Source organism: Hemiscyllium ocellatum, chromosome 39, assembly GCF_020745735.1.
Source record: "Hemiscyllium ocellatum isolate sHemOce1 chromosome 39, sHemOce1.pat.X.cur, whole genome shotgun sequence".
Taxonomy (NCBI): domain Eukaryota; kingdom Metazoa; phylum Chordata; class Chondrichthyes; order Orectolobiformes; family Hemiscylliidae; genus Hemiscyllium; species Hemiscyllium ocellatum.
In genome coordinates this window covers 28,136,145-28,149,391 of record NC_083439.1, presented here as the reverse complement: position 1 = coordinate 28,149,391, position 13,247 = coordinate 28,136,145, and the positions used below count along the sequence as shown (strand labels likewise).

At 39.9% G+C, this 13,247-nt stretch overlaps 1 long non-coding RNA gene across 1 annotated transcript in view; it reads left to right on the top strand.

Moving 5' to 3' along the window:
* Nucleotides 1-2,169: 2,169 nt before the first annotated feature.
* The window catches only part of LOC132834199 (uncharacterized), a 36,404-nt gene continuing 25,326 nt past the window's right edge, over nucleotides 2,170-13,247 (top strand). Inside the window, exons 1-2 of the long non-coding RNA XR_009647150.1 lie at nucleotides 2,170-2,244; nucleotides 3,441-3,490. This is a non-coding gene — a long non-coding RNA (uncharacterized LOC132834199). The remainder of the gene's footprint in view (nucleotides 2,245-3,440; nucleotides 3,491-13,247) is intronic.

Sequence of the window (13,247 nt, the reverse complement as noted above, 5' to 3'; positions counted from 1 at the left end):
AAAGCCAAGGTGGAGTAAATGAGCAATGTTAATGATGGGGAGACCCTTCCAAAGAGATTAATCTTCCCTGAATCGTGTATCATCAAACTGTCAGGTACAAACTTAAATAAATGGCCCATGTTTATCTGAGTCTGGCTGTGTGGTTTACCAAGCATTTACTTTAGTCAGATTTGACTTAATAAATAGGGGAAAGGACGCACTAGACAGATAATGATCCTTGCAAACAACTACCTATAACTCTCTTTGCAGCTTTTGGATGTAGCATAGCTCTATTTATCTCAACTGATTGGGCCAGCCACTCTTTTAGACAGTGTGTGTGGAAAGTAAAATAAATGGATGCCATTAAAACTAGTGATGCGTTGATTATTTGATTAAGTGATTAATAATTGCCAGAGTTTGTGATCGATTATGTTTTTTAATCAAAGAGACAGATAGGTTCAGCACTGAAAAGTTAAAATGGTTATTTAAAGATGTACATACATAAAATATTTAAGATTTAACTTTGATTTTATGATATAAGCATGTTAATTATTCAGAGATACAAAAATCTTTATTGGCTATTGAAACATTTAGCAACATTAACCGAAAAAATTGCAACTTGGAGCCAATAGCTTAAAAATTGCGTTATGCTGCAACTTCAACCCACATTCAGTAATTGGCTCCAATAGAAGATTTTTTTTTCAAATATTTATTAAAACATTGTTTCCCACTGTCTTCTATTATTATGCACTTACACCATATTTTGGAATACCCAAGAATAAATGTCGAATCTTAGATTTCATTTTCAGAATTATCAGTTAACAGTACAGTGGACCATAGTGATAGTTTGTGTCCTCAAAAGAATACTATAACTAACAAATTGATTTTGACATGGGTGAGCACTATGACTCTTGTTAGGACTCTTGCCTCTGTGTTGTGCATTTATGTCCCATTATAGAGACTTGGCCAAAAACTGAGGCTTCCTCTTGGACTGCTGTGTTTCTCACATTACTACAGTGATTATACTTCAGATCAGGACTTCATAGATTGTAAAATGTCCTGGGATATTCTGAGGTACTTAAGAGCACTATATAAATGTGAGTTTATGTTTTTAAAAAATCAGAATTGTCTCTACATTAGTACTGTCACTATATCCACCCACTTAATCAATGTGCCAGATGAACCATTGGTTTAACTTCTGACAATACAACACCCTCTTATGTACTGCATACAAGTTTCTACCAAATTTATTCTGGTTTTGGCAGCAACAAAATGATAACTGTATACATACCACCCATCCATTAGAGTGTAATTTTCAAAATACCACCATATTGATTTGCCATTGACAAAGAATGAAACAATCTATTGGATGTATTTATGTATGTATACAATAAATGTATTTCTAAAGTATTGGTTATCAATGAATGAGATTTGTGCATCTAAATTTCTGGCCTAACATCCAGGTGTTAATATATTGACCTCTAAAGCAAATTCCAAGGTAAAAACTGAAGCACAGGCTGTGAAAAAGAAACAAAAAATGTTGTCATCATGGGAGATATCATTCATAATAACTCTTTCTATTAAGACATGTTCTCTAAAAAGCTACTGCCAATTACTTAACAAAGAAAGTCAGAAATCACATGATACCAGGTTATAGTCCAACAAGTTTATTTGAAACCACAAGCCTTTGGAGCACTGCTCCTTTGTCAGGTGAAGTCACTTTGCAGTGCTTCAAAAGCTTGTGTTTTCAAATAAACTTGTTGAACTATAACCTGGTGTTGTGTAAGTTCTGACTTTGCCCACTCCAGTCAACACCGACACTTCCACATCTTAACAATGCGCTGATTTGAAATGTATGCTGGGGGTTTGCATTGCAAACACAGCATGTTCCCACAAGCAGCAGTGTAATATTGACAAAATAACATTGTTTTTAGTAATGTTTTAAGGATAAATAGGAGGTCTTGTGGCATAGTGGTAGTATTGCTATCTCTGGGCCAGAACGCATGGGTTTGAATCCTAAGACATGACTTGGTGGTAATAAAGATGCATTGTAATGTGCCAGACAAGTTGACTACCAGCCTGAAAATCTTTTTAATATGCCTGATGACAGGCAAATAAGAGTGAGAGAGTCTGCTGGATTAACCATCTTGCAGAGGTCAGCAGCAACCCACAGAACATCTTGTCCAAAGATTTCAATCACATCCAATGGACATCCATGGCCCAAGCCTGTTGAACGAGGACGTGAGAACAGACAGAGAGAGAAAGGTGAGTATTGGCAAGGACTAGGGAGAACTTCGCAACTCTTTTTCAAAATTAAAGATTAAGCTACCAGACAGAAAGACAACTAGTTTTAACCTGAGGGTCACTATGCCTCAGGCGAGGAGAGAGATTGACTAGGGGCGACCTTTGTGGTAACCTTGGCCTGTGCAGGAATTGAACCCATGCTGTTGGTGTCACTCTGCATCGCCAGCTAGTCAGCCCTCTAATTTTCCAAAGTAATGCTTTTCCATCCCCTAATTGGACAGACATAACCTTGGTTTTATAGTTTATTTGAAAGATAACAATTCTGGAAGTGCAGCAATGGAAGTGTTAACCTAAATTTTTGTTCTCATGTCTCCGGATTGAGGCTTGAAACCATTAACATTACAATAGAAGAGGTTTTAATTTTTACTAAGTTATTGAATTTTTACTGCATGTAAGGTATTATTATATGCATCTGTATCTGCCTCTGCTTTTGAAATAAACCTGCAAACAGAAACAAAACCTTCCAGATTGTTAGATGTTTCTGTTTGCAGCAGTATGCTTTCAGTACAGGTTCTCATTCTCTCTTATCCTCCAATACTCATTCTGTAAACATACAACATTTCTTTTGTTGTGTTGTAAATTATAAATACAGCTGCCTAGAGTGCGATTTCCACTGGTGTCGTATTTGAAGCAGTCAGTTCAAGACTACCCACAACATAAGAGTGTATTTAGCAGATGTTGTACACTTCATAAAAATAGTTCATGATAATGTAATCTAACACTTTTAAGACCGAAAGTAAATTGGTCTATTCCATGAAAATTATAGGTTATTTGGCAAAGTGTTTGAGTAGCACACACAGAGGTATTAAAACTTACTTACAGTATAATAGAGTACACAATAACATGCTGTAATTGTGTTGGTTATAAATACCATTGTGTGTAATTTATCCCATTTTCTACATCTAACCAGTGAACTCTTCTTCAAAGTAGCTTCTCAGTCAGTTGTATTGAAGCTTTTGTGTATTTCTGAGGGAAGGGAGAAAGATCTAGGTTAGTGAAAAGAACCAGTGTGCTACAATACACTAAATCAGAAAGAAAACACGTTGTGCATGTTGGAAATCTGAAATAAAAAAAAGTGTTGAAATACTCAGCAGGTCAGACAGTAGTTGTGGAGTGAAAAAGGGATAACCTGTTTCTGGTCTATGATCTGTCTTCAGAACACATGGAAAGATTTGAAAGCACGGAGGAACCTTTTTGCAGCTGTCAGGTAAGACATGTTAAGTTATAGTGAGAAATTACATTTAGTTTTAACCAATTATTCTCCAATTAATGCCAGCAGACCAATTTATGAAGGTGTGTAATGCTCTTCAGGATCACGGCAGTGGCTGCACAGCAGCGTGTTCAACTTCAATGAAACTTAAAGGTTGCAAAGGGTTGAACCAATGAAACTGAAGAGCTGTGGCCATGGTCAGGTGAAAGGCTGCTGCTTATAGCATTTCTCCTTCGATAGTGCCTGACAGGTGAGACCCAAGTTCCTAGGACTGACATAACCTGATTTGCACTTCGTACACTTTCAACTGTTTGACCATGCTGCCAGTCCTCAGCATTGTGGGAACAATGTATCAAATGCATATTGTAACTTTTTGATAAAGAGGAAGAGGAACAACAACACACACTGCAATAACAGCAGCTTGCAAACTGCTCCATAACGTAGAGGGGCTGTTGCTGAGATCTAACTCCAGATCTCAGCAGGTCCACAAGCATGGGATCTGATCTCTTAATACTGTCTGACCTGTCTGAACAATCATGTTTTTGCTCAGACCAATGTTTACATCTGTATCATCCTAGAATACAGCCTCCTTCCCTGTGGAACAGGTTGTCATGCATTGCCAATAGCTGACTAAATGCTGCTACCTGTCACTGGACAGCCACGTTCAACAGCCACAACCCACTGCACCTCAACTCCCACATCGCCTCTTCTTATAAAATGGTGTGTTTCTTCTGCCAAGAGAGAAAGCAGAGATGTGTGAGTGTTGTTAATGCTTGTACAAGCAATTGAGTGAAGAATATTATCTGTGAATCATGGGCGTGAGAGGACAAAAGGCTGAGGGTGAGTATGATTACAAACTAGTTGGATTGCAATGTGAGATTCCCGAAGTGAAAGCATTGAGTGGAGCTAAAAGATATGTTGACCTGAGGAGAGTGCTGGGAAGCCAGTACATGGGGTTAGACATCTGACATATGCTACTTAAGTTTCCCACATTCCTGCGATACTGGGTTCTTTCAGCGCAATGTTTCCTGGTTGGGGAGACCATCCTTCCTCTGTTGTCTTCCTTGGCCACTTTCATCCTTGGTTGCCTGGTTGGAGAGGTGTCCCCATCTTTGGGACAGTTTCCCTCTCAACAGTATCTCCAAATAAGGATAAAAAGACTACTTCTGTTCACTGCAGCCTGAGAAATCATAAGCTGGTGAGTTTTTCTAAAATATGTTATGCTGCCTTGAGTTTGACAGAATTGATGTGTCGTCCCTTCTAACCTCCTTGACTGCCAGCAACACACTAGTTCGAGATGCTAATGACATTGCTCGGTTAAAGGCCCTTAGCAAAGCAGTCTGAAGAGTTCAATCAGTTCCTCATCCACTAATATTCCCAATGTTTCCACGGGCTCTAAACATAAGACAATTCCACCCTATATCGCACTTGCACCCGGTTGATGCAAATGTCATGCTAATAAAACAGCAATCTGATTTGACTAATTCTCTCAAAATCTGTAAGGAAGTGAAACATTTTCTATTTTCTAATGTCATTCGTAGAGAGGGGAGCTGGGGTTCAGATGTCAGTCTGGAGTCAAAATTCTCTGAGCAGAGTTTAATTAACAATTCACATTCACGCCGGCCCTATTTCATGCATTTCTTCTATAAGAGTATGTCTTAAAGGGACTGGTTATTTTAAACACAGTTCAACCTGAGCAATGTACAATTTCTCTATGTCATTTCTGGAGGGGATCTCAAGATATAAAATATAGCTCATGATACAACACTTTTGTTACAAATTTACGTTCCCTACTTCACAGTAAGGATATACCGAACAGAGAAAAATAAAGCTTCTTTCAAAGCTCGTACTGAGGAATTGTATAGAATTGAAGTGATAAGCTACGTATTACTCCTTCTAAATTACTGTTCATCAACTTAGCAGCAACAATGGGAGAAATACAATAGAAATAGACCAATTTTGTTCTTATTTTAATGGAAAGAATCTCACACCAATCATCCATGCCACTATAGAATTTATCCAGTTGGCCACTGCTTTTTTTCCCAGCAACAGGGGAAAAACCACCTGACACGACCGTAAGGAAGAATTACAGAGCTACATTGTAATGCCCCTCATTAAAGGTAAATTAGAAAATGATGTAAATTTTACATGAATCATGCATAAGTAGAATACACAATGGGAAACTGTGGGAAAGCTTTTGAGAAAGAGCACAGTTTTCCTGCTTGCAACACTGTCATTCATGAGTCAACAAATCCAACTTAAGTGCAGAATAAACTCTAGAGATTTGAGAGAGAATCAGTCCAGAAATCTAAGGTTTAGGTTGAATTCAGGCATCACTCAACAAAAAAAGGTAGTTTAGGTCGTAGCTGATTTAAAAGTATTTTACTAAATAGTAATGGTGTCATATTACCTTTGGTGTCATGTCCCTTTTAGATCTCAACAGGTAAATGAGTCATGTACTCAAGAGGTAATCACATGTCACAGGCTCTCTGAACTCTGGCACTTGGGACTTAGTCCAAGTCTGGAGATTTCTCTGTGCAGTGCGTTTTCATAAGCTGAAAGTAACTGTAGCCCTAACCTTAACCTTACTCAGAGATCTTCAAGTGAATGTATTTCATTTGTGTTTCTCTTGGAATACAAGAATATTATTATGAAACAACAGTTTAAATATACTTAAGTTAAATTGACAGGAACTGCATGTTCTATAATAATTTTATCAAACTGCTGTAAAATGATCAATTAGATAAGTTTGACTTATTTAAGAAGTTTCAAGAAATTTTATTTATTCATGTTTATGGTTTATATTAAGTATACTCAAAATTAGATTTTCATGTACATAAAGGCATAGAAATAATTTTCGGGGCATATATACCAAGAATTGGGAGGAAAGTGAGACTATTGATAATTTCAGTGTCTATTAGTCATGAAGAGAAAAAAAGAGAAATCCTGTTTTATTGTCAAAACCTTTTTGCAATTCTTTCACAGGATACAGATGTCATTTATTGACCATCCATAATTAACCAGAGGGCCATTAAGAGTCAACCACATTGCTGTGGGTCTTCAGGCACATGAAGACCAGACCGGGTAAGGATGGCAGCTTCCTTCCTTAAAGTGCATTAGTGAATCAGTTGGGTTTTCTGCCAATCGACAACAGTTTCATGGTTATCATTGGATTCTTAATTGCAGAATTTTTACTGATTTCAAATTATACCATCTGCCATGGTGGGATTTGAACCCAGGTCCCCAGAACATTACCTGTGTTCCTGGATGAATAATATTAGCAATAATACCACAAACCCATAACCTCCCTTAAGTAGTGCTGGCAATAGAATTGCAAGAACCATGAATCTTTTTGTTTCTTTATTCCATAATCTAAAATATTTAGTCACCTCAGTCGGATGAACACTGCTGGAAATCAAAGTCTCGATATTCTAGTACTCAATCAATTAAGCCCCTTCCACAACTTTTAGCCATGTGCTAAGCTTTTAACCTTAGCTCTGTATAGACTATTAAGGTTTGAGAATATTATTTTATTTCATTCTGTGCTGGGGACATGTAAACAAAGTTAGTTCAATAATGGCTGCCTGCGGCTAAGTATTGGTTGGTTTTAATCAGTGCAAACATAATAAACTAGGGAACAAGCAATTCTGGATTTGGTGATGTGTAAAGAGGCAGACTTGATTAGGAAGCATACAGTGAAGGAACCCAATGGTGAAGTGACCATAATATGGTCGAATTCATCCTGTAGTTTGAGAGGGACAAGCTAGCATCAGATCTAACAGTATTCCTACTCCACCAAGTTCCCACTCCCACTCCAACAGTGCCTCCCACTCCACCAGGGACATGCAGATCCTGGGCCTCCTCCATTGCTAAGACCTCACCACCTAATGCCTGGAGGAATAATGCCTGATCTTCCACCTTGGAACCCTGCAACCACACGAGATCAATGTCGATTTCACCAGTTTTCTCATTTCCCCTCCCCCCACTTTATCCCAGCCCCAAGCCTCCAACTCGGCTCTGCCTTCTTGACCTCTCCATCTCCCTTCCCACCTATCCACTCCACCTTCCTCTCAGACCTATCACCTGTCCCCGCCAACCTTCATCTCCCTATCACATTCCCAGCTACCTTGCCGCCAACCCCACCCGTTCCATTTTCCTCTCAGCACCCCGCAGCCCACAAGCCTCATTCCTGATGAAGGTCTTATGCCCAAAACATCAATTCTCCTGCTCCCTAGATGCTGCCTGACCTGCTGTACTTTTCCAGCACCACACTCTCGACTCTGATATCCAGCTCTGCAGTCCTGACTTTCTTCTAACAGTGTTACAGTTGAGTAAAGGTAATTAGGAAGACATGAGGGAAGAGTTGGCCACAGTTATTATGAAGAAACATACTAAGATGAGGATCAGGCAACTGTGGTTGACAAGGCAAGTCAGGGCCAACATAAAAGCCAAAGTAAAAAGCATAAAATATGATGAAGATTAGTGGGGGACCAGAGGATTGAGAAGCCTTTAAAAACCAGCAAATGGTTACTAAAATTAAATCAATGAGGGAGAAGATAAAATATGAGGGTACGTTGGCTAGTAATATAAAAAAGATTGCAAAAGTTGTTTTTAGATATATAAACGTAAGAGAGAGACAAGAACGGGCATTAGATCACTGTAAAATGAAGCTGGGGAAATGGTAATGGAGAACAAAGATATGGCAGAGACACTGAATAGATACATTGCATCAGTTTTCACAGTGGAAGACACCAGCAGCATACCAGAACTTAAAGAGAGTCAGATGGGGCGAGGTGAGTGTAGTGGCCACCACTAAAGGAAAAGTGTTGGGGAAGCTGAAAGGTCTGAAGATAGATAGGTGGACTGGATGGACTGCACCCCAGAGTTCTGAAGGACATAACATGGGGGACATAGGAGTGGTGATCTTTCAGGAATCATTGGAGTCAAGAAGGGCCCGGAGGTCTAGAAAATGGCACTGCTGTTCAAGAGTAGAGGAAGACAGAAGATAGGAACTTATATGCCAATTAGCCTGACGTTGATTGTGGTAAGATTTTCGAGTCCATTATTAAAGATGAGATTGGGGACTACTTGGGAGTACATGGCAAAATAGTGAAAAGACAGCACGGCTTCGTCAAGAAGAAATCATATCTTTCAAATCTGTTAGATTTCTTTGAGGAGGTAAGACCAAGTTAGACAGAGGAAAGCCAGTGGATGTAATCCATTTGGATTCTAAAAGGCCTTTGACAAGGTGCCACACAGGAGGCTGCTAAATAAGATAGGAGCCTGTGCTGTTAGGGGCATGGTACTGGCATGAATAAAGCATTGGGTGGCTGGCAGAAAGCAGGATGTTTGGATAAAAGGGTCTTTTTCAAGATGGCTGGAGTAACCAGTGGAGTTCTGCAGGAATCTGTGTTGGGACAACAACTAGTCACATTATATATTAACAACCTGGATGACAGAACTGAGGGCGTTATTGCTAAGTTTGCAAATGATACAAAGATAGTGGAAGGACAGGTAGTGTCAGGAAGCAGGGAGGCTTCAGAAAAACTTAGACAGGCTAGGAGGGTGGGCAGGTGGAACACAATGTGGTAAAGTATGAGGTTATGCACTTTGCTAGGAAGAAAAGAAGTGTAAGCTAATTTCTAAACGAGGAAAGGCTTCAGAAATTTAAAGCTCAAAGGGACTTAGGAGACCTAGTTCAAGTTGCTCGAAAGGTTCAGCTGGCAGTTAAGAAGGCAAATGCAATGTTAGCATTCACTTCAAGAGGGCTAGATTGCAAGAGCAGAGATGTACTACTGAGGCTATCTAAGGCACAGATCAGTCCACATTTGCAATATTGTGAACAGTTTTGGGCCCTGTATATAGGAAAGAATGCATTGATATTGGAGCAGGTCCAGAGGAGGTTTACAAGAATGATCCTGGGGGTGAAATTCTCATCATAGTATGAGCTGTTGAAGACTCTACGTCTCTACTTGATGGAGCACTCAATACATGATAGGGCATCCCATTGAAACTTACAGTGTACTGAAAGGCCTGGATACAGTGGATGTGGAGAAGATATTTCCTCTAGTAGGAGAAACTAGGATTTGAGGGCACAGTTTCAGAGTCAGGGAATAACCCTTTAGAACTGAAATGAGGATGATTTTCTTTAGCCAGAGGGTGATGAACCTGTGAAACCCATTGCACTAAAAGGATTCAGAGGCCAAGCTGCTGAGGTATGAAGAAAGAGATAGTTAGTTTATTGATTAGTAAGGAGATCAAGGGTGGCAGGGAATAGGCAGGAAAATAGGGTTGGGGAACATATTAGATGTGATAAAATGGTAGAGCAGCCTGTCTGGGCAAAATTGTCTAATTCTGTTCCAATATCTTACAGTCTTATTATGATATTCCCACCTCAAATCTTGTTGGCTCACTAATTTATGGGAGCCTACCTGATCATATCTGCTGTTTGATGTGCTCTGCTGCTGTTTGACCATACTATGCCAACTCAAATTTAACTCATGTTAATTTTGATGTTACGGTGCAATATATGTACATAGTATATGGGAGTTGAATTTCTTTAACTAGCATAGTCAAGTTTGTTCACTTTGTTCAAAACTATGATGTCTTGTGGCTTTGTTTTTAGTAGGTACCTCATATCTCAAGCCTTGCTGGGTTTTAAAAAAGCCAAGCAGATTATAACATAAATGTGGGGATCTTATCCAAGTTTGTAAAAAAATTCATAAAATCATCAAATGTATCTAGATTTTTTGACATGCATAACCCATACTGACCTGTGTGTGATTACGCTATTTAGTCAGTAGGACAAATAGAGGCAATAGATTCTATCCTTTGTTTGGAAGTGGAATAACCATGGAATCATAGAGCACAGAGGAAGGGCATAGTGCTTGTCCTGACTTTTTGAGAAATCTAATTGGACTTACTTTTTTCCCATAGCTGTGCACTTTCTTTTTAGTTTTCAAACATTTCTGCAAGTAATTTTTGAAAAAGAACATAAAAATGTCATGAAAACTGGGAGTACAAGGTGCTTTCAAGCCTGCTCTACCGTTCAGTAGGAGTGTAGCTGATCTTTGACCCCTTGACATGATTCAATAGACAATAGACCATAGGTGCAGGAGTAGGCCATTCTGCTCTTCGAGCCTGCACCATCATTCAATGTGATGATGGCTGACTATGCTTAATCAGTATCCTGTTCCTGCCTTATCTCCATAACCCTTGATTCCACTATCCTTAAGAGCTCTATCCAACTCTTTCTTAAGTGAATCCAGAGACAGGGCCTCCACTGCCCTCTGGGGCAGAGCATTCCACACAGCCACCACTCTCTGGGTGAAGAAGTTTCTCCTCATCTCTGTCATAAATGGTCTACCCCGTATTTTTAAGCTGTGTCCTCTGGTTCGGCACTCACCCATCAGCGGAAACATGTTTCCTGCCTCCAGAGTGTCCAATCCTTTAATAATCTTATATGTCTCAATCAGATCCCCTCTCAGTCTTCTAAACTCAAGGGTATACAAGCCCAGTCGCTCCAGTCTTTCAGCGTAAAGTAGTCCTGCCATTCCAGGAATTGACCTTGTGAACCTACGCAGCACTCCCTCAATTGCCAGAATGTCTTTCCTCAAATTTGGAGACCAGAACTGCACACAATACTCCAGGTGTGGTCTCACCAGGGCCCTGTACAATTGTAGAAGAACCTCTTTCTTTCTATACTCAATCCTTCTTGTTATGAAGGCCAGCATGCTATTAATCTTCTTCACTACCTGCTGTACCTGCATGCTTACCTTCATTGACTGGTGTATAAGAACACCCAGATTTCTTTGTACTGCCCCTTTACCTAAATTGATCCCATTTAGATAGTAAACTGCCTTCCTGTTCTTGCCACCAAAGTGGATAACCATACATTTATCCATATTAAACTGCATCTGCCATGCATCTGACCACTCACCTAAGCTGTCCAGGTCACCCTGTAATCTCCTAATATCCTCATCACATTACATCCTGCCACCCAGCTTAGTATCATCAGCAAATTTGCTAATGTTATTACTAATACCATCTTCTATATCATTAATATATATTGTAAAAAGCTGCAGTCCCAGCACTAATCACTGCGGTATCCCACTGGTCACTGCCTGCCATTCTGAAATTGAGCCGTTTATCACTACTCTTTGTTTCCTATCAGCCAACCAACTTTCAATCCAAGTTAGTACTTTGCCCCCAATACCATGCGCCCTAATTTTGCTCACTAACCTCCTATGTGGGACTTTATCAAAAGCTTTCTGAAAGTCCAGGTACACTACATCTACTGGATCTCCCTCATCCATCTTCAGAGTTACATCATTAAAAATTCCAGAAGATTAGTCAAGCATGATTTCCCCTTCATAAATCCATGCTGATTCTGACCAATCCTGTTATTACTATCCAGATGTGTCATAATTTCATCCTTTATAATAGACTCCAGCATCTTTCCCACCACTGAGGTCAGACTAACTGGTCTATAATTTCCTGCTTTCTCTCTCCCACCTTTCTTAAAAAGTGGTACAACATTAGCCACCCTCCAATTCCCCTCTAGATTCCTTGATTTGATTCATCCTTCTTGTTGAATATACCCAACAACTGTGCACCCATCACTGTTCGCAGTTGTGAATTCCAAAGCTTGACAATGCGTTGTAATCTTGTAATCACTACTAATTTCTGGCTCAGTTTCAGCTTACATTATGAATATTAATGATGGAGTTTTGAAAAACTGAGCTCAGTTTGCACCATTTTCTTTCAACCATGGACCAATTCAATATGTTTTCATCTGTAATTTAACAAAGGTTAGCATATTTAATTCAAAATATTGACTGCAACAAGCTTTGCTCCAATTTTCATTTTCACAGTTGACGGTCACATGGATACACTATCATGAATTAACTGGCCTCCAACAACATTTTCTTCTGTGCCAGGTATGACTTCAACCAGCAGAGTGTTTTCACCTAATATCCATCGATTCCAGTTTTGCTGGGGCTCCTTGGTGCCACACTTGGTCAAATGCAGCCTTTCACTCAAGGGCTTTCACTCTCACCTCACCTCACCTCACCTCTTGAATTCAGGTGAGTTGAGGTGAGAGTGAAAGCCCTTGCATGAAAGGGCCATGTTTGAAACAAGGATGTAATGAGGTCAGGACCTGAGTGGCACTGATGGAACTCAAACTGGGCACCACTGAGCAGGTTATTACTGACTATGAGCAGCTTCATGTTGGTGACACCTTCCATCACTTTGCTTGATGTTTGAGAGTAGACTGATGGGGCAGTAATTGGCTCAGTTGGATTTGTCTTGCTTTTTATGTATAGGATATACCTTGGCAATTTTCTACATTGATTCCACAAGATTGCTGTGAGTGCTTTAGCCTTATCTTTTGCACTGTTGTACTGGGCTCTTCCATCATTAAGGATGGGGATACTTGCAGAGCTTCCACCGCTGATGAGTTGATTAATTGTCCGCCACCATTCCAGACTGGATGTGGCAGGACTCCAGAGCATAGATCTGATCTGTTGGTTATGAGGTTACTTAGCTCTGTCTATCACTTGCTGCTTAGGCTGTTTCGCACGCAAGTAGTCACGTTTGGTAGCTTCACCAAGATGACACCTCATCTTCAGGTATGTCTGGTGCTGCTCCTGGCATGCCCTCCTGCACTCTCCCTTGAGCCAAGGTTGAAACCCTGGCCTGATGGTAATGGTTAAGTGGGGGATATGCCAGAATGCAAGGTTACAAATTATGC